The following is an 18,714-nucleotide window of genomic DNA, read 5'->3' on the forward strand; positions in this document are numbered from 1 at the left end:
AAAAAGAAATTTCAATTCTAATACAATGCGCTATTGCCTTGCTGGTTTTCGGGTTGCTTTCGTTGTTGTTGTTAATTGATTTTCTTACGCCAGCCACTATGCTGCAGTTCATTATTTGTGTGCGTGTCTAAGCGGCCATTTGGCATTATTGTAGATGTTTTGGAAATTCTAAGTATTTTATGGGCCATTTACTTTGTTGCCCATAACGAAATGAGGCACCTACACTTTTGACGGGTTTTTAAAATGCAAAACATTAACACTCTATTTTTAATCTGATTGTTTCAAACAGAATGTACATCAAAAAGGGAAAACACAGGGACAGTGGGTCAAAGTGAATGAAATGATTGCTGACCATGCTACCTGTAAAATTCTAAATGATTTAGTTTTTATTTGGCCTTACCAAGAATTCCTTGTATAACTTGTGTTATGTGAAGAAAATAAGGTTTAAAATATTGATTGATTGAACAAAATCAGACAAGAAAACAAAAAGATTATAGAGACCTCTTGATTAGTAATATATGTATGTATATGAGGCACTCAGCGCCAAAACGATCTAACCCACATGTTCAAAAAGTCAAAGTAACTATAAAGATCTAACAGAACATTTTGAAATAAATACTAAAAAATTCTATATTGTATTGATTTGGCAGGTGGGGGCCACCGTGGTGCAATGCTTAGCACGTCCGCCTTGCACTCAGAAGGTCTGCGGTTCGAATCCCAGGCCAAGCAACATCAAATTTTCAACGGTGGCAAAATTGCTCCTTCGGGAACCTTCAACAAAAAAGTTAAAAATATTTCGTCATATATCGACTATATCGGTCCACTTCCTCCGGTACCTCTCCCACAAAAGTTCAAACATTTAGGCTTAAGACATATTTCGCGGATAAATTTTATATCGGATAGTTCTTTCACATCAGTAAGAAATTTACCAAACTTGTTTAGAAGATTTTGTTTTTATCTGGAAGGTAACACCTTGAGCTACTTTCGGAAATTTTTTGTTGTTGAAAAATATTGCACAGTGTTCTGACAAATGGCCACATACAAAACACTGTTTTTATACCCTCAGCATTTATGCTAACGAGGGTATATACACTTTCATACGGGCAAAATGTGCCTCATCGAAATAATGGTTTTAGACCACAAGTATGTTTGTACGAAATGTGTTTCAAACAATTTGGAGTTGATTTAGCCATGTCCGTCCGTCTGTCTGTCTGGCTGGTTGGAGCGCACGATAACTCTCGACCGGTTCAACCGATTCCGTCCAAAATTTGCCTTTCGTAATATTTTGTCCAAACTTAGTTTAAGTTTGAAGATGGGTTATATCGGTCCACTCCTTCCTGTACCTCCCCCACAAAAGTTCGGAAATGTTCGGAAAATTTGTACGCACTATAACTCTTGAAGGAATTAACCGATTTGGTCCATACTTTGCACATCATGAAATTTCTACCAGACTTAGTTGGAGTTCCAACAGGGACTCAATCGGTCCACTCCTTCGGGTACCTCCCTCACAAAATTTCGGAAAAGTTTAGTTTAGGACCTGCTCTCGAATCGCTTTTATTTTTGTTGTAGCCACTTGTATTTACTGCCCCCCATACGACGGTAAAAGTTTCATCAGGGGTAAGTCCATACTTGGAGAAAATAGCCTGAAAGGTACAAAAAACCCCTATGACACCGTGTGTAGTGGTTGGAGCGCAATATAACTCTCAAACGGATCTGCCGATTCAGTCCAACATGTGGCCTTCGTAATATTTTGTGCAAACTTAGTTTAAGTTCGAAGATAAGGCATATCGGTCCACTCCTTCAGGAACCTCCCCCACAAAAGTTCAAAAATGTTCGGAAAAATTGTGAGCACGATAACTCTTGATGGGAGTGACCGATTTGGTCCATACTTTACACACCGTAATATATCTACCAGATATAGATCAGATTCGAATATGGACTATATTTGTCCACTCCTTCGGGTACCTCCCACACAAAATTTTGGATAAATTCACTTTAAGACCTGCTCTCGAATCACTTTAGTTTTTGTTGAAACAAGTTTCATTCGCTGCCTCAATTACGACAGTAAGAGTTTTTTTCAGGGGCAAGTCCATACTTCTTGAGAAAACAGCCCGAAAGTTGTAAAAATGGCACCATATGTCGTGGCTGGAGAGCTCGAACCGAATGCTGCGTTCGTCCACACTTTGGATATTGTAATATTTCTCCGAATATTAGATGAAATTCGAAGGTGGTGCTTATAGGTCCAATCCTTCCGGTACCTCCCCCACAAAAGTTCGAAAATATTCCCTAAAATGGTACGCGCAATTTCTCATAGACGCAGCACCTGATTTGGTCCAAACTTTGGATCTCTAAATATTGGCGAAACTTAGTTTATGTTCAAATTTGGGCCATATCTGTCCAATCCTTGTGGTACCACCCACACAAATGTTCAAAATTTTTGTGTAGTTAAGGGTCTGTTCGAGGATCCTTTGGGCATTTTTACCGAAGGTTTTTCTAGTGACCCTGTTTAAAGCGATATTATGTTTTTCGTAGGCTAGTGTGATAAAAAAGCTCTATCTATCGATATCCCCGCAAATTTTTGACCTATAATCCTATCCATACTTTTTTCGGTTCATACGCCCAAAATTTTTAAAAAAACATAAGTTTTTTTTTTTTTTTTGAAAAAAGTATTTCAATCCACGCCTGTGTGGCACACAGGCTGAGAGTATTTCTCTGTCGACAAAGCCGACTGATACTTTTTTACTTGTTACTAAAGAAGTTTGCGGAGCCCACCGTAGCTCGAAAATTTATAAACCGATCAGCATATGTTTTTGTGTGGACCATTAGGAACCTAATAATCTTATCCTTAAGCGAAACGGAATTACAAATATTATTAAAAAAGTGGTGGACTAAAAAAATTTGATAGTTTTTTCGCTATAAATCCGTCAAAAAAATTTAAAAATGTTTCTCTCTTAAGTACAATTATTTTATGTGTATATTTATCCCACAAAAACATATGAAGATCGGATCAGTGTGCACCGCATTCATAAATATTACACACAAATCACAATGAATTGTTCCTATCTAATGCTCATATCTCAACTAATTTTTGCCCGATCGACTCGAATTTTTTTGCAACATATTCTTTTTTACCTGTAAAATGTGCAAACATTTCGGATAGATAATGTATCGTTAAAATACCTATAATCGGGAGATACCGTTCTATGGGAGCTATATCAAAGCGCGGTCCAATGCCGATCATTATTTGCGGGAATAGCTACATCTAGATTGCAAAGAGTAATGGGTAATGGGAGCCTTTATAAGTACTTCACAAGCAGCTAGAACGCAATGCTGAACCTCTGGCCTTTGGGACTCAACATTAAATGTCAATCAGCACGTAGTGCTCTAAGAGTGCATAAATTGAATCTTTGGCGCTACAGTATCCTAAAAGAATTAGGAACATGCATTAAGGTCTTGGGATTTGAAGATGCTGATGACTTTATCCCCGTCCTGGACTGTCTGGCCTTTTTTCAAACGTTTCCAAGATGGAATAATGCCTTGAGCAGGCGTCTATTGTGAAATGCTAGGCCTTGATCACTCATAGAAGTTTGACAACGACTGTAGTGTATTCCAAGCTGAAATCTTTGCGATCAGGAAAGCTGCAGAATTGAAAGAATTGTTGAAATCCCTGAATCGGAGACTATCTTTGTGGATATTCAAGCGGCTCTTAAAGTCATCAAATCCTTTAGTATCAAATCTGAAGCCGTCCTTGGGTGCAGAACAGTATTGGAAAACTGAACAAATGGTTTTCGACTATACTGGGTACCTGGACCACAATCAACAAGTCGATTTCTAGACTATCAAATTTGAGCAATCCTGAAATTAGGCTAATGAATGGAATCATTGTCGGGCACTGTAATATTAAAGTTTTTAACAGCAAAATGGGCAAAGCCCAGGATTTATCTTGGTCCCTCTTTCATCTCAAGTGGACACTGACCTCCCCGTGGTGTCACCTGGGGAAGTGCCTTTAACATCCGTTAAAGGTAGTGAGCTAACATGTGCCGCGCGTTCACCCATAAGAACGTTAAAAACTTGGGTTTGGGCGTCGGGTTAGTAACCCTCCCCTAGAAAAAACAGCCTACTATGAAAAAACGAAAGAAAAGAAAAACAAACCCCTCTAAAGTTGACGAACGTTTTAAGGACCATGATCTGCGAATCTGCACCTGGAATGTTCGCACTCTTTATAGAGAAGGTGCAGTCTTCGCATTGGCAGACGTACTTGAAAAGTACAAGGCCGATATTACTGCCATACAGGAAATACGATGGATTGGGAAAGGCGTCACAACAACACCTAAAGGTGACGCATTGTATTATAGCTGCCATGACGTAAAGCATGAGTTTGGTTGCGGATTCGTAGTTAGTCGGAGACTAAAACATCTGGTATCCATCTTCACCCCAGTGAATGAAAGACTTGCTGCAATTCGAATAAAAGCTAAATTCTTCAACATCAGCTTTATTTGCGCTCATGCTCCCACTGAAGAAAAGGACGAACAGACCAAAGATATATTTTACGAGCGCTTAGAAGAAACATATGACCGTTGCCCTGCCCATGACATTAAAATCATTCTAGGCGATTTTAATGCCAAAATTGGAAAGGAGAATATCTTTGGGCCAACAGTCGGGAAATTCAGTCTCCACAGTGAAACATCTGACAATGGCATGAGGCTGATAGACTTTGCAGCTGAAAAAACATGGTAGTTAGCAGTACCAGATTTAATCATCTCGATATTCATAAGAGCACCTGGCTGTCTCCACATCAAAGAACAAGTAATCAAATTGATCATGTTGTGATAGATGAAAGACATTCATCCAGCGTGTTGGATGTACGATCGTTCCGAGGCGCAAACATTGATTCGGACCACCACCTTGTTGCAGCAAAGGTACGTACCCGTCTAAACGTTGCAAATAAAGCACGAACAGACACAACGCGGAAGTTGGACATCGATAGGCTGCAAACACAACAGATAGCCACAGCATAGTCCACTCAACTAGCCCAATTGCTTAACGCGAGCACTCCTTGTCCCGATAACATAACAACACAATGGCAAAATATTGCCCACTCCATGCAAACAGCCGCAAAATCCATACTTGGATTTCAGAGACCTCCACAAAGGAATTCATGGTATGACCAGGAGTGTCGTGCTGCTACCGAAGAGAAAAATGCGGCATATAGAGCTACTTTACAATCAGTAGCAACGCGTAGCGCACGAGAGAGATATCGGGAGAAAAGGAGAGAAGAGAAACGTCTTTTCCGCAAGAAAAAGAGAGAAATGGAAAAGCGGGAGTGTGAAAAAATCGAGATGTACAGGAGCCAAAATGAAGTCCGAAAATTCTACAAAAGAGTGAAACATCAAACATATGGCTTTGGTACAGGCACATCCTCCTGTAGAGACCAGCAAGGTAATCTGGTAACAGATACAGATAGCGTGCTCAGGATATGGAAGGAACATTTCTCCAATCTGCTGTTATCCAATAGTAGCGAAGACGATGATACCACAGATCCAATCCCAGAAGATGGTATAGAATGTATACCACCCGGCCAAGATGAGGTAAAAACAGCAATAAATCGGCTGAAGAATAATAAGGCAGCAGGAGCCGATGGCTTACCAGCCGAGCTGTCCAAAACCGGAGGCGACACGCTGATAAGGTGTATTCATCAGCTAGTTAGCACCATCTGGCAGGAAGAACGAGTACCCGACGATTGGAACCTGAGTATCCTGTACCCCGTCCACAAGAAGGGAGATAAGACTGTATGCTCTAAGTATAGGGGCATAAGTCTGCTCCCTATTGCCTACAAGATCGTGTCAGGGATATTGTGCGAACGACTAAAGCCTATTGTCAACGAGATAATTGGACCATACCAATGCGGCTTTAGACCTGGCAAGTCCACCATTGACCAGATATTTACCCTGCGGCAAATCCTGGAGAAGACCCAAGAGATGCAAATCGACACCTACCACCTTTTAGTCGATTATAAAGCAGCCTTCGACAGTCCGCTGCGTTCAAAGTTATTCCAAGCCATGTCTGAATTTGGTATCCCCGCAAAGTTCATCCGGCTTTGTAAAATGGCTTTAACTGACACGAGGTCCTCAGTTAAAATTGGAAGGAACCTCTCCGAAGAGTTTGGTACCAAAAGAGGTTTCAGACAAGGAGACAGCCTTTCGTGTGATCCCTTCAACATCCTGCTAGAAAAAGGTTATACGAGAGGCAACATCAAAAGAAGTGGCACAATCTACACCAATAGCCACATGTTACTTGCTTATGCTGATGATATAGACATCATGGGCCGATCAATAAAAGAAGTAACTGATACCTTTATGAAGGTCGAAGGAGTATCTGCTAAAGTGGGTCTGGCGGTAAACGGTGAGAAGACCAAGTTGATGGTGTCGACGCGCAATGCGTCCATTGAGCTCGGACCGACTGTGGAAGTTGGTTTCTATAATATTGAGGTAGTAAAAGACTTCGTCTACCTCGCCACCTCCGTAAACACAACAAACGACATCAGTTGTGAAATAAAAAGAAGAATTATATTGGCTAACAGATGCTACTTTGGTTTAAGTAAGCAGTTTAAAAACAAAGCCACATCTCGTCAAACAAAAATAACGCTCTACAAAACACTGATACTACCCGTGCTGATGTATGGCTCCGAAGCCTGGGTACTTGCGTAAGCAAACATGGCAGTGCCTGGTGTGTTTGAAAGAAATATTCTTCGAAAGATCTACGGATCAATCTGCGTTGACGGTGAATATCGACGAAGCATGAACCACGAGCTGTTACTGCTATACAACGACATCAATATTGTTAAACGTATCTAGATGCAGCGATTGCGTTGGCTAGGACATATCATAAGAGTGAGCGATGATGAAGCCGCTAAAAAGGCGTATAATTACGGACCGCTTGGCGGTGCATGCAGAATTGGCAGGCCAAGGAATAGATGACGCAAACAAGTGGATGATGAGATGAAAAGGCGCGGAATTCCAGAGTGCGAAGCAACAAATAGAGAGAATTGGAGATCTTTTCTTAGTTCGGTCTATGGAACAAATGTTCTTTAATGGTCCAGCTAAATAAGTAATTAATAGAAGTACGTGATTTGTGGTATCGAAACTACGACAAACTGAGAAAAATAAAAAACCGCCAGAGGTCTTTTAAAATAAATCACGGTAAAAGTTCAAATTTTTAGGTTTTTAGCATTTTGCTTGGAAATGACACTAAGAAAATTTTGTAGTAGTGAAAATTCACGACATGTCAAAGGTCAATCTTATAGAGAATTTTTACTGCTACAACATTTTTATTAATCCCAAGTCCTATGGAGACTTGCGGTTTCTAATCAAAATCGTAAAAACCTAAAAAAGCCTAAAAATGTGATATTTGACCGTAATTTATTTAAAAAGGCCTCCGGCGATAATTTTGTTTTTTTCATCTATGAACATTGTAGTTTCAGAATCCGCAAAAACTTCCCAGGTGAAAGCACATTTCATTAAAGTTAGTTTAAGCGCAACGTGGCATCTGACAGTGATAAAGTTCCTAATGGGACGATGATGGGGGTACCTTATTATTCCATTTTTATTTAAAGTCTAGATTTGCCACTCCGAACTTTCCCTCTTGGGTCAATTAACACTTTCCAAATATCAAGGACATTTCCTATAATTTACCTATAATTTTCTTGTGCAACCATTTCCAAAATTTATTTTATGTTCATCTCCTCTACCTTGTCCCACTGTTCCATCATTATCAATTTTTTCATATCATTAAATTTTATGGTAGAACAAGTGAAAACTTTTAAAGAAAAGGGAAAATTCTTACAAAATTTCACACATCCCTTATTTTATTGAAATTTTGTAACGAAATGGAAAACCTGGTCAAAAAGAAAATCCCAACTAGTTTTCAGGTGATGATCATGTTGATGATGCCCACAGGTTGAAATGTTGTGATTAAGAATAACAACAACAATAGCAAGAGTTAATATTTTAGTATTACTTGTTGTTGTAGCTGGTGTTGATAGTTTTTGTTTTCTTTCTCTGCATATGCGATTGATCAGTCAGTCATCCAGTTGTTCGGTGTAGTACAATCCCATGTCTGTCCCGAAAATATAACTGCTTTCTGTTACCTGTTAGCAATGAGCAACCAGCAGCCGTAGTCGCAATTCAATTCGCCTTAAATATTATTTTGAGATCATTTATCAATTCGCCGCATCCAACTATCTTAAGCCGCTATTTGAAATGTGCATAAGCGTCTTTAGTCTGGCTTTACCTGTTGCTTGAGGAACACGTACTTACCGTTTGGAACGCCGTTGTGGTGTTGTCGTTTTGTGTGTTTCTTTGACGTTTTGAACCGTTTCCAAAACTAGCCGGTCGAGAAGACATACCATATTTTATCCCCCCTTCAGCAGCAATAACAACAGTGGCCAAAGAGTTAACAAAATGTGAGTGTATTGGGTTGCTTTGGAGTATAGAAGTCGAGAGATGTATGATTGTGTATATGTCTGTTGTATTTTCTTTTACTTATACGAGAAAAAAAAAACAGTGACTTTACCACTATGGCTTATGAACGGGTTCAAAAAGTGTGTACTTGCATGACTGTGTGTGTGTGAGTCTTGGACAGGCTTAGCAGTATGTCTTATATAGTTTTTGTGTTTTTTTTTTTTGGCATTTTTGTCTTGAAGTTGTTCATACCACTTTGAAACCGCTTCGAGGTGGTGTAGAGGTGTTGCTCGAAAGATTTCTTAAGCCAGTTTCAGTGAGTGTTTGGCCTTCGTATGGTACGGTACAGTAAACGGATATTAACTGAAAGACGAATAAAACGAACAAGTCGAAGTTGAAGAAGAAGAAGGAGGAGAAAAGAAATTAATTTTTAAGTGAGCAAAAATTTGAGTGAAAAAAATCTGAAACATTAAAAGAAAAACAAAAGATTGCTGCCGCTTCTTCATCTAGAAAAGTGAGAGAGTGTTCGTGTCTAACTAGCAGCAGCATCATCTAGCCAAAACCAAAGTGTATGTGTTACCAAAAAGAAAATTAGAAAAATTAAAATATAATTTGAAAGCAATATTGAAAAATGTTACAGAAGACAAAGTTCCACAACAAAGGATAATGAATTAAATAAGTGTTAACAAACAACTACCCGATAAACAACAAAATCACTCACACATTTTATGGATACCTACCAACTAAGCTGGATTAAATCAACAAAACCAATAAATTTGGTATACCTCGAGAAGAAAAAGAGAAACCCTAAGTAAAAATAGCAAAGGTTTCTTGTGAAATTTGTTTTTTATTTGTTTTTACACTAGAAATCATTAGAGATTTTTTGCCAACTAGTCAGTCAGCCAGCCAGCCTTCATTCAATGGCTAGTGAGTGAGTGGTTGGATGGAAACTATATAGAAATTGCACGAATTGTGTCATTAACTTGACGTTTTACTGTTTTTTTCTTCTTGCTGTTGTTTAGAGAGTTGTTGTCTATTTAAGCGTGTTAATATTGAGAAGCGGCCAGCCACCATCATCACCGTCACCAGCAAATGGCTTTTGTAAAGTTATTTTCTTTACTTGGAGTTTTTGTTTTTCTTGTTGTTGTTGTTGCCTTTCTGTTACACATAGATAAATCAAATCGTTTCTCTCTAAGTTGGCAAGAAAAAAAAAACGATTGCAACAATCATTGGCAGGCTTAACCGCAAAACAAACACCACACCAACAGTAACCGCAGCTGCACCAGCAGCACAGCAGCACTTGCAATTTTCATGCAACTCCATTTTGCCAAACCATTTTGCCAGAGTGTTGAAAATATGTTCGATTTGCAATTTTAGAAGCGGTCAAAATGGTTGTTTATGTACCCTTCAGTTATGGGGAGAATTTAGTATCCTTCAATCACCTTAGAAGACGTATTTTATATCATTCACTAAAATCCAAACAAATATTTTTTTTCTTGTCTCTTCAAAAGTGTTATAAGAATTCTTTTGAAGACCAATAGCCCAGAATTGGGAATTTGTTGTTCTTCAAAGAAAATCTGGGAGAACTACATTTCATAATGCTGTAAGAATTATCCATTATCCACTTCCATTATCCATTTCTTGAAACTAATTTGATTCTTATAAATTGTTTTGGTAGGCTTGATACAGGCTCTTAGGGATCCTCAATTTTACACTCTATTTGATACTTGTAGGTAGGAAGGTAATTTTCAGAATTTATCAATGGGAAGTGAGGGTCAACATAGATTTCTTATGACATTTTACAAAGGCAAATTAAAGATAGTATCAAACCCTACTCAATTTCCATATATTTATATCCTGTTTAAATATAAACAGGTTATACATAACCAAGGTGCCACCGTGGTGCAATGGCGTGCACAGCCGCCTTGCACGGTTAAGGTCGTAGGTTGGATTCACACGCAGGCAACATCAAATTCTCAGTGATGTTGGCGACATTTCCTGAGTATTTCAGTCATGTAAAACTTCTCTACAAGTGGTGTCTTAGGACACGCCGTTCGAACTCGGCAATAAACAGTAGGTCCAATATCATTGAGCTAATATGAATCGGGGTGGACTCATTGATATGAGAGAATTCTCCTTTGTCCCTTCTGGGATGTTTGTGGAACAATTATATTATACATAATCAGAATTGTATTCAGAACACTTTTCCGGGACACCTCAGGGAAATACAAGATTGTTTTCTAATAGATATCTTTGTTCTGAACTCTTCTAGAGGGTCTTCAGGCCCATTTTATCATCCCCAAAACGAAACGAGCTCTTTTATGAAGGGAACCCTGAATCAAAATGAAGCTCCACCTTGGAAATTTGCTTCATCTTTACTCTCTAAGCCATGAGTTATATACTTACTCAGACCCTGATAAATCCTGAAAAATTAAGGCACTTGCTACTTCAAGAGACATATTTTTCCGAATTAAGATAGTTACTTTCATATCTAACTAAAAATTTGATAAATTTCATGAGCCTCGGTGCAAAATGGTAGCATTCTATTGGCCATTAAACCAAAATTGGTGAACAAATTTATTCCAATAAATTTTAAGGAAATTAAAGGAAATGGAAATTGTTTCTTTGGTCACTCTTATATTTTGAGCCGAAATTGATGTGTGGGTGTTTTGTTGAAGAAGTTATTGAAAAATAACTTCGGTAGAGAATATCCAAAAAACAAGAAAACAACGGAACTGATGAGGTCCTGTGGCGAGGATCGAAACTATAGTCTTCCCTGCATTACCCTTGGCGAACAATGCCAAATTTTCTCCACTAATAAATTCGTTGTTTTAAAATATTAAAACAACAACAATGGGATTAAGCTAGACTATTTTGAAGAATGGAAGATATTTACTCTTTCCCCCTACAATATCCCAAAACAAATTAACAATTACCCAATAATTGTATTCTTTAAACCTCACTACAGCGTTGTTGCTGAAACCTCAATGTCGAGCTGTTTATATGGAAAACATTTTAGGTCTACGAGGTTAGCTACTATATTTGCTGGAAAATGTTTAGCTCAATTATATTGCCTAGCCCGTTGCAGTGATATGCACACCGACCTTGCACTCAGAAAGTCAGAGGTTCAATTATTCAATTGTTTCAATTGTTGCAAAATACCCCTCAGTAATGTTGGTGACATTTTCTGAGTACTTCAGCCTTGTACAACTTCTTTACAAGTGGTGTCTTAGACACGCCGTTCGGACTCGGCGATAAACAGTAGGTCCCATATCATTGAGCTAATATGAATCGGGTTGCACTCATTGATATGAGAGAAGTCTCGCTTGTCCCTTCTGGAATGTGTGTGGAATAATTATATATAGCATGGAAATCGAATCCATATTTTTAGGATAAAGGTTGCATATTCTTAGACCCACGATGGTAATAGAATAAGGAGGAAATGTGTTGCACAAAGCATATCTTCTCATTCTCTCAGGAAATACAAGCCAAATTGAGAATCGAACACACTTTTTTAGAGTGAAGATGACATGCTGACGGTTTGGAAAATATTTTTCGAACCATGATGATAACATAGAAGTTGCCATATGTGTTGTTTTGTGTATAGTGTGTCATTTTTCTTCTCATTATAAAACTATTTAACTGAGTACCCAGCAAAAAAGTCCTGCCAAAATCATGGGTTTTGTAAGGGATTTTTGGCAGCCGTATATACTCACAAACCCCCTTTCTTCCCCATTATTTTTACAAGGGCATGTCGCACTCAGTTTCTAGTTATTTTATGACCACTAGAATAACTAGTTATTCTGTGGCCACTAGAAGTTGAAAAGTAAGGTGGAAAAAATTTCTATTTTTAGAACAGTTTATGTAGAAAATTTGTTTTTAATTTCATCACACTTCTTACTTTTATTTTATTTCGCCGTCTGCCCGAATTGAACCCACGAACCCTCTGATTTCTAGCCAAAGACACTACACACTGTGCCACGCACACTTATATTAAGGGTTGCTTAAGAACTTAAATGTGCAGTGCACATGTGCACCACGAACTGCGAAAAGAAGCTAGTTTACATTACTTTGTAATGGGTTACGTAATGACTAACGGATCCGAATTTTTGCTGGGTATTGTCATCATTTGTTCTTCTTGCGTCGCAGAATGAACGGACGTCAAACTAAAAGTTTGACGGTAAAGAAAATTGTTAACCCTATCGGATTGTTAATGCCTTTCGAAAGGTAACGATCTGCTTCTCTTGGATCTTCTACAGGATATTGTGCAAAGTAAACACCTTGTGCAAGAAGTGTCGTAAAACTTGTACGAACTCAGAGGTGGATGGAGATTTAGCCCTCTTTAACTGGAATATAGAATTCTTAGGTCACAATCACTGGATGTGGATCCTTTCAGTCGAACCGTGCTTATCTCTTGATGTATAGGCATTATATGTCTTAAACAGAAAATGCTGACAATCAAGCGATCTAAGTCCGTCATCAAATGTCTTACTTCTTCTTTGGCAACATTCTTACTAATATTTTTAGATACCAATAGCTTAACCAAACGTTCTCTATCTATCTGAATCTGTCACCAGATGCCTTAAATCAGTAATGGCAGAAAACAAAAAATGTGTCTGTCGATGGTGTCCTGTTCTATGAAACTCTCTATTTAAGGCCTCTAATTCCAAAGCGGACCCTTTCGCCATTATATTCCATAAAAACCCCATCAAGGGTCTCCTATCCCATAGAGGACCCAATAGAAGTCTCTATTCCACAAAACAAATTACACTGTGAACCGAAATTTTGGGGGTGGAAAATTCCTTTTGGGGGGTGAAAGCCCTTGATGAGTATATACAGAACCCCAAAGGGCAGATCTGCCGTGAGTCGAACTTTTGAGTTATATCGTGATGAATTTTTCACTGGAGACCCTATAAGCCATCAGAAATTAGGCTTATATCTTTGTTCGCTTTTGTTTTGTCTTTTAGGTACGGCTCTCATTGACAACTAATCGATATTGTCGCGTTTTCATGGTCCTTTATGCATTTACCCAGTTTTTGCTCAGAAAAAAATATATTTTGTTTTTCTGTATATTCGTTTTTGTTGGTTGTTGGAATATAAGAATATACAAAAACACAAAACATATTTTTTCTGAACAAAAGCAGGGTAAATGCAAAAAGGACCATGAAAACGCGACATTATCGCCGTACCTTAAATTTTCTGAGGGACATTTTTGCAGAAAATATCGAAGCTGAAAAATTTCATCTTGTTGTACTTTTATTGCCGTTCTTTAAATAAAGGACGAAAAGGATATGGAAGGAAGAGAGTTAGAAGGTCGAAATGAAAGTTCGACTCTCGGCGGATCTGCCCTTTGGGGTTCTGTAACTCATCAAGGGCTCCCAAAGGGATTTTTCCACCCCCAGACCTCGAGCTCCATTTTGTTGCACAGTGCTATCGATGTTCTGCTGTTCCGTAGAAGACTCAATCGCTGGTCGTATATTCCATGGAATACCATTTAGATACTTTCCTATTCCCTAGAAGATCTTATCGTGGATCTAGTATATAGAATTTCTTCTTTTCAATAGAAGACCTTAGGCGATGTTCTATTCCATAAATACCCTATAAAGATTTCCTATTCCAAGGAAGAATTTTTAACTTGCCAAGAATGTCTTTTGCAGCATATGGTGTACCGCGAAGATCTGGTCAATAGTGGATTTGCACACAGTTTTCTCGTACTATCTTTTTTGGCGATGAGAAGAAGCCTTACGAGTATCTGTCTATATACAGGGTGCGGCTAAAGTAACTATATGATTTGTTTTTTAAATAACTATTGAATGGAATGAAAAAAAACAAAAAAAAATTATGATAAAAAGAAAGTTTATTTTATGTTATTTTTTTACATTAATTATGAAATATAATATCAGTTAAATGATAACCGTTTTCTCTAACGCAAAAATGTGCTCTTTTTATGGCATTTCGACGCTCTGTCGCACAGCATCAATATTTTCGGCCGATCTGCCAGTTCGAGGTCTGCCCGTACGTCTTGAATCTCCGACAGTCCCATATTCAGCAAAATTATTCACCAACGAACGAATGGTTGGACCCGTTGGAGCAGTTCTTACACCATAAAATCTTCTGTATGCACGTTGAGTATTAATTATCGAACGATGATTTTCAATGAATAGAAAAACAACAAATCTTGCGCAATTGTATAGCGTTCCATTTTTAAATATTCTCCCAAGTTTAATTTCTGAAATAGGAAAAAAGAAAAAGTTAAATACTCGCAAGCAAAGAAGTTACAATTGTTTTACATCATATAGTAACTTTTGCCGCACCCTGTATCAAATAACTGTCTAATTTCCTTTTTGTCCATAAAACGCTTAGTAGTCCTTTTTAATCAATGCAGGATGGTGAGTCTTCTCAAATCAGTTGTATGCTTCACTCTACCTTACTATTCATTTGATGGGTTACTCTGTCTTGGCTTCATACTGAGACAGGTTCTTTGAATTTTCGTTACTGTTATTAGTCGATTTGGATAGGAATTCTGCAATGGATTCGCGAAAAAAACAGCTTCCGCGTTGTTTAATATCGAACTATATTCACTGCGTTCAATAGTCTGCGAACCGTTGCTATGACATGACAGTGAGGTTCGAATCGTAATAAGATCCTCGGATCGATCAAAAGTCTGACATTTGCTATGTATGCACTACGACATTATCTATTTAATTTCTTGTAGTTTGAGCTCGTGCTATGCCTGGTCTTTTTTCCTGGTACCATGCTTTCACGTTTTTCTTCTTCAGTTGTCAAATGCTTCACTGCGAAGGCTAAATTTTTTTACAGGCCAAAGACATTCTACTCTGCAATTTTATTATTAAAATCAAAACCTTGGACACCTAGGTCACCTTGTAGGTGACACCAGGACATATCATTGGTCTGTTTGCCTTTATTTTCTGTTCGGTTTCAGGTCAGTGATCATTTCTGGGTGGCCTGAGAATATAACTTCGGTCTGTTCGTTCTTTTGTAGCTCGATCCAAGATCCCAGCCTTTTTAAAATTCCATAACCAAATAATAGGATGGTATACAACTTGTTGTATGCATAACTGCTTACAAACTAACCTTCTAACCCATTATTTTAACAATAAGTCCTTATTAAACGTCCTTTATAAAATAAAACTGCGAAAGCTCAAATTTTGAGAATTTTTGAAGTGAATTTTTATTCAATTTTACTGCACTCCGTATTTTGGACCTCAGTTCTGCATCCGGAGACGCACACACTGTGTCACAGTTCCCCATTATTTTGTGATGATTAAAATAATTACTTTTTCTTTGTAATTGTTATGAAAATAATCCATTATTTCCGGCAACTGTTAATGCTGTAGAGGGCTTGATTCCATTACTTTGCAATGCGTTATTCAGCACATCAACTGATTTACAAATTTGTCCGGTTTCTGGGCTATTCCTGAGTCACATATCACATTCCATATTATTGAACCAGACAGTAGAGTCGAACACTCAAACGACTTTTTGCTCCTGCTATCCACTACGTCGGTAGGGGGTTTTCCTAAACCACTGTAGTTAAATCCACCAATAGTAATTGTGGACATTTCCGAATATTTATCTTATTTTAAAAGGCCTCATGTGTGTTCGAAAATTAGGTTTCCCTTGTCCCCAGTCAGGATAAATATTCGGCAAATTTTCAGAGAGTAACTTTTTATCTTTATTTTTGTTAGCAACCTGGAAGTATGTTAATATGACATTTCCGCGGTGGACTTCATTTTACCCACTGTGGTTGAAAAAATGGCTTCTTGACCGGTGTGTTGTTTTAGTTGGGAGCTGTATAACTTTCCAAATTGTTTTTAGAACTTTTTCTGGGAACGAATCTAGAGCGTATATCGGAAATAAGAGCCCCAACTAGTTATTGGAAATTCCTATGTGCACTATTTTTAAAGTTTCCCCAATGTTTTTAGCCACAATGTGCCGATGGCCTCAAGGGGTTTACACCAGGATGTATTGTGTTTACGAATATTCGGTTGTTTAACTATTTTATTATTCAGCAAACATAAGAACGGATAATACTAAACCACTTTCCGAATGAATATTTAACAATTTAAATTTTATATAAGGGAAACATTTTGATTTGAGGGTATTATGATATTTTCCCCAGAAAATGGGAAAAGTAGAAGGATTTGGCAACCCTGTTAGGATAAGAAATGCAAATTTTTCCAAAAATGACACTAATTCTAGGAATGCTTCTTTAAGTTGAAATTAAATTATTCTTAACGTTTCCCCCAGCTCAGGTCTGGAAATAACAAACTGTTCAAAACTCAAGGAAATTTGAAAGGTTTGTTATTTACGGTGAATTTTTTTATTGTTGTTATTTACCTGAACAGGAAAGAATGGTCAAAAATAATCAAATTTTGAGCGTGAAGAATCATTCCTAGAATGTTCATATGTTCTAGAAAGTTATTTATTGAAATCTTAGTTAGATTTTAGTAGTTGGATGTATACGTAATTTGTGAGCGGTTCGATATCTGTGGACCAAAGTCGGAGAAAAAAGTATAAAAATGTAATATTTTCAAAAGTTTTTTTGCTATTTTCACCTTTAAGTACCGTTCATAGACAGTTCGTATGTTCCAGAAAGTTGCTTACTGATATCTTTGTTACATTATTGTAGCTGATTGTGTTCTTGAATTTTGAACGGTTTGGTAGCTATGGACCGGAATCGGAGAAAAGTGGATAAAAATAGCATTTGTTGTGCTAGTTTGGACATTAAGAACCGTTTCTACAGAGTTCACATTTCTATAAAGTTGTTTATTCGTATATAAGGTACATTTTTGTAGTTGGTTGGTTGCTTCAATTTTGATTGGTTTGATATCTGAAGACCAAAATCCGAGAAAAAATTATGACGGAAATTTGACCTTGACGATTTTGACCTAGAAGATGAGGTTAAATTGATTTGATGTGTTCACAATTATTATTTTTTAAGACTAGTGCTACAACTTTGCTTCGACGTGTAAACCAAAATTCTTAGCGGTGTAGAAGATATGAGCCTGGTAAAATGAGTCCTTTTGACATCAAGGTCTCAGCTCTTTGGGGGCCCATAATCGCGAAATTCGAAGTGATAGGGAAAAAAGCCGGGATACGTGTCTTCTTATTTTTTGTCTTCTATCACTCTGTGGTGTCAGAATATGGTTAATTTTTTTCGTGTCGCACAGTGTAATTATTTTAAATATTAAAAATTATTTCGTTTGAATTCTTGACGTTCAAGTATCTGATTTTTTATTCGGTATAACAAATTTTTCTAGCCTACATACTCTTAAGGACCAAAGGACATGTTTTTTAAGAATAACTCGAACATTTATCTTCTAAACTAATGCTAATCATTCTAACGGTTATTTAACACATTTCTGAGAATCTTCTAAATATCTGCTTTTAAATACCTCGAAATTACTTTACAATTTCGCATTTCACACAACAGTAAATTAAATATTTTTCTCTCAAAAAGTACCTACCATTTACCCACCAAATTTCAATTAGCCTCTATTTCGTCGTGATTATTTATTTACTTAGCCTAATCATGTTCTTGGAAAGAGAATAAGAAGAAGAACAAGAACAAGAAGGCTTTTGTGTGTTTTTGTTTCAAACCGTTAAATAAACACACAACACTTGCCATGCCATTGTAGAGGGAACAAGAAATACATATACCCACAACAACAACAACATCGAAGATCATTCATTCAAACCCCCTTAGAGTAGAAATACTGTAAATTCAACAAGTGTTTTGACGGTACCACTTATTTTTGCTGCTGTTTGAGGTAGAGGTAGAAAACTAAAAGAATTGTTCAAATGGATGTTGGCTGGCTGATGGTGGTGGTGGTATTGTGCATATTGTGGCTAAAGGTAGTAGATTTGTTTTTGTTGTGTTTTTTTTCTTGATTTTATTGTTGTGAAAAAGTCTACAACATAAAAGCAATAACAAGAAAACATGTAAAAACACAAAATATAAAGAAGTAGTATAAAAGAAACATGTTAAAGCAAAAGCAGCAACAACAGCAAATAACATGCAATACAAACCGCCGCATGCAGGCAGATTAGAAGTAGCAAAGAAACACCAAACGAACGAACGACCGACCGACATATTTATGTTGAATGTATGCAGGTATTTCTTAGGAGCTTTGTGCATGAGCAATAGAAGAGACCTGCAGCAACTACACCAACACCATGCCGCCACCATGCTATCTTCTTTTCTTAGATCTTTTTGTGGTTGTAATATTAC

At 37.5% G+C, this 18,714-nt stretch overlaps 1 protein-coding gene across 6 annotated transcripts in view; it reads left to right on the forward strand.

The window, feature by feature from the left end:
• The first annotated feature begins 8,275 nt into the window (after window positions 1-8,275).
• uif (sushi, von Willebrand factor type A, EGF and pentraxin domain-containing protein uif) overlaps window positions 8,276-18,714 on the forward strand; it is a 92,525-nt gene continuing 82,086 nt past the window's right edge. For 4 of the 6 annotated variants that reach the window (XM_073966801.1, XM_073966803.1, XM_073966804.1 and 1 more), the window contains exon 1: window positions 8,604-9,028. The gene's annotated coding sequence lies outside the window, so the exon portion shown is untranslated. Of the gene's footprint in view, window positions 8,462-8,603; window positions 9,029-18,714 lie in introns of those variants that run through there. The other 2 variants (XM_073966802.1, XM_073966807.1) reach the window with 1 other exon arrangement.

Source organism: Musca autumnalis, unplaced genomic scaffold, assembly GCF_047663935.1.
Source record: "Musca autumnalis isolate F117 unplaced genomic scaffold, ASM4766393v1 scaffold_2, whole genome shotgun sequence".
Taxonomy (NCBI): domain Eukaryota; kingdom Metazoa; phylum Arthropoda; class Insecta; order Diptera; family Muscidae; genus Musca; species Musca autumnalis.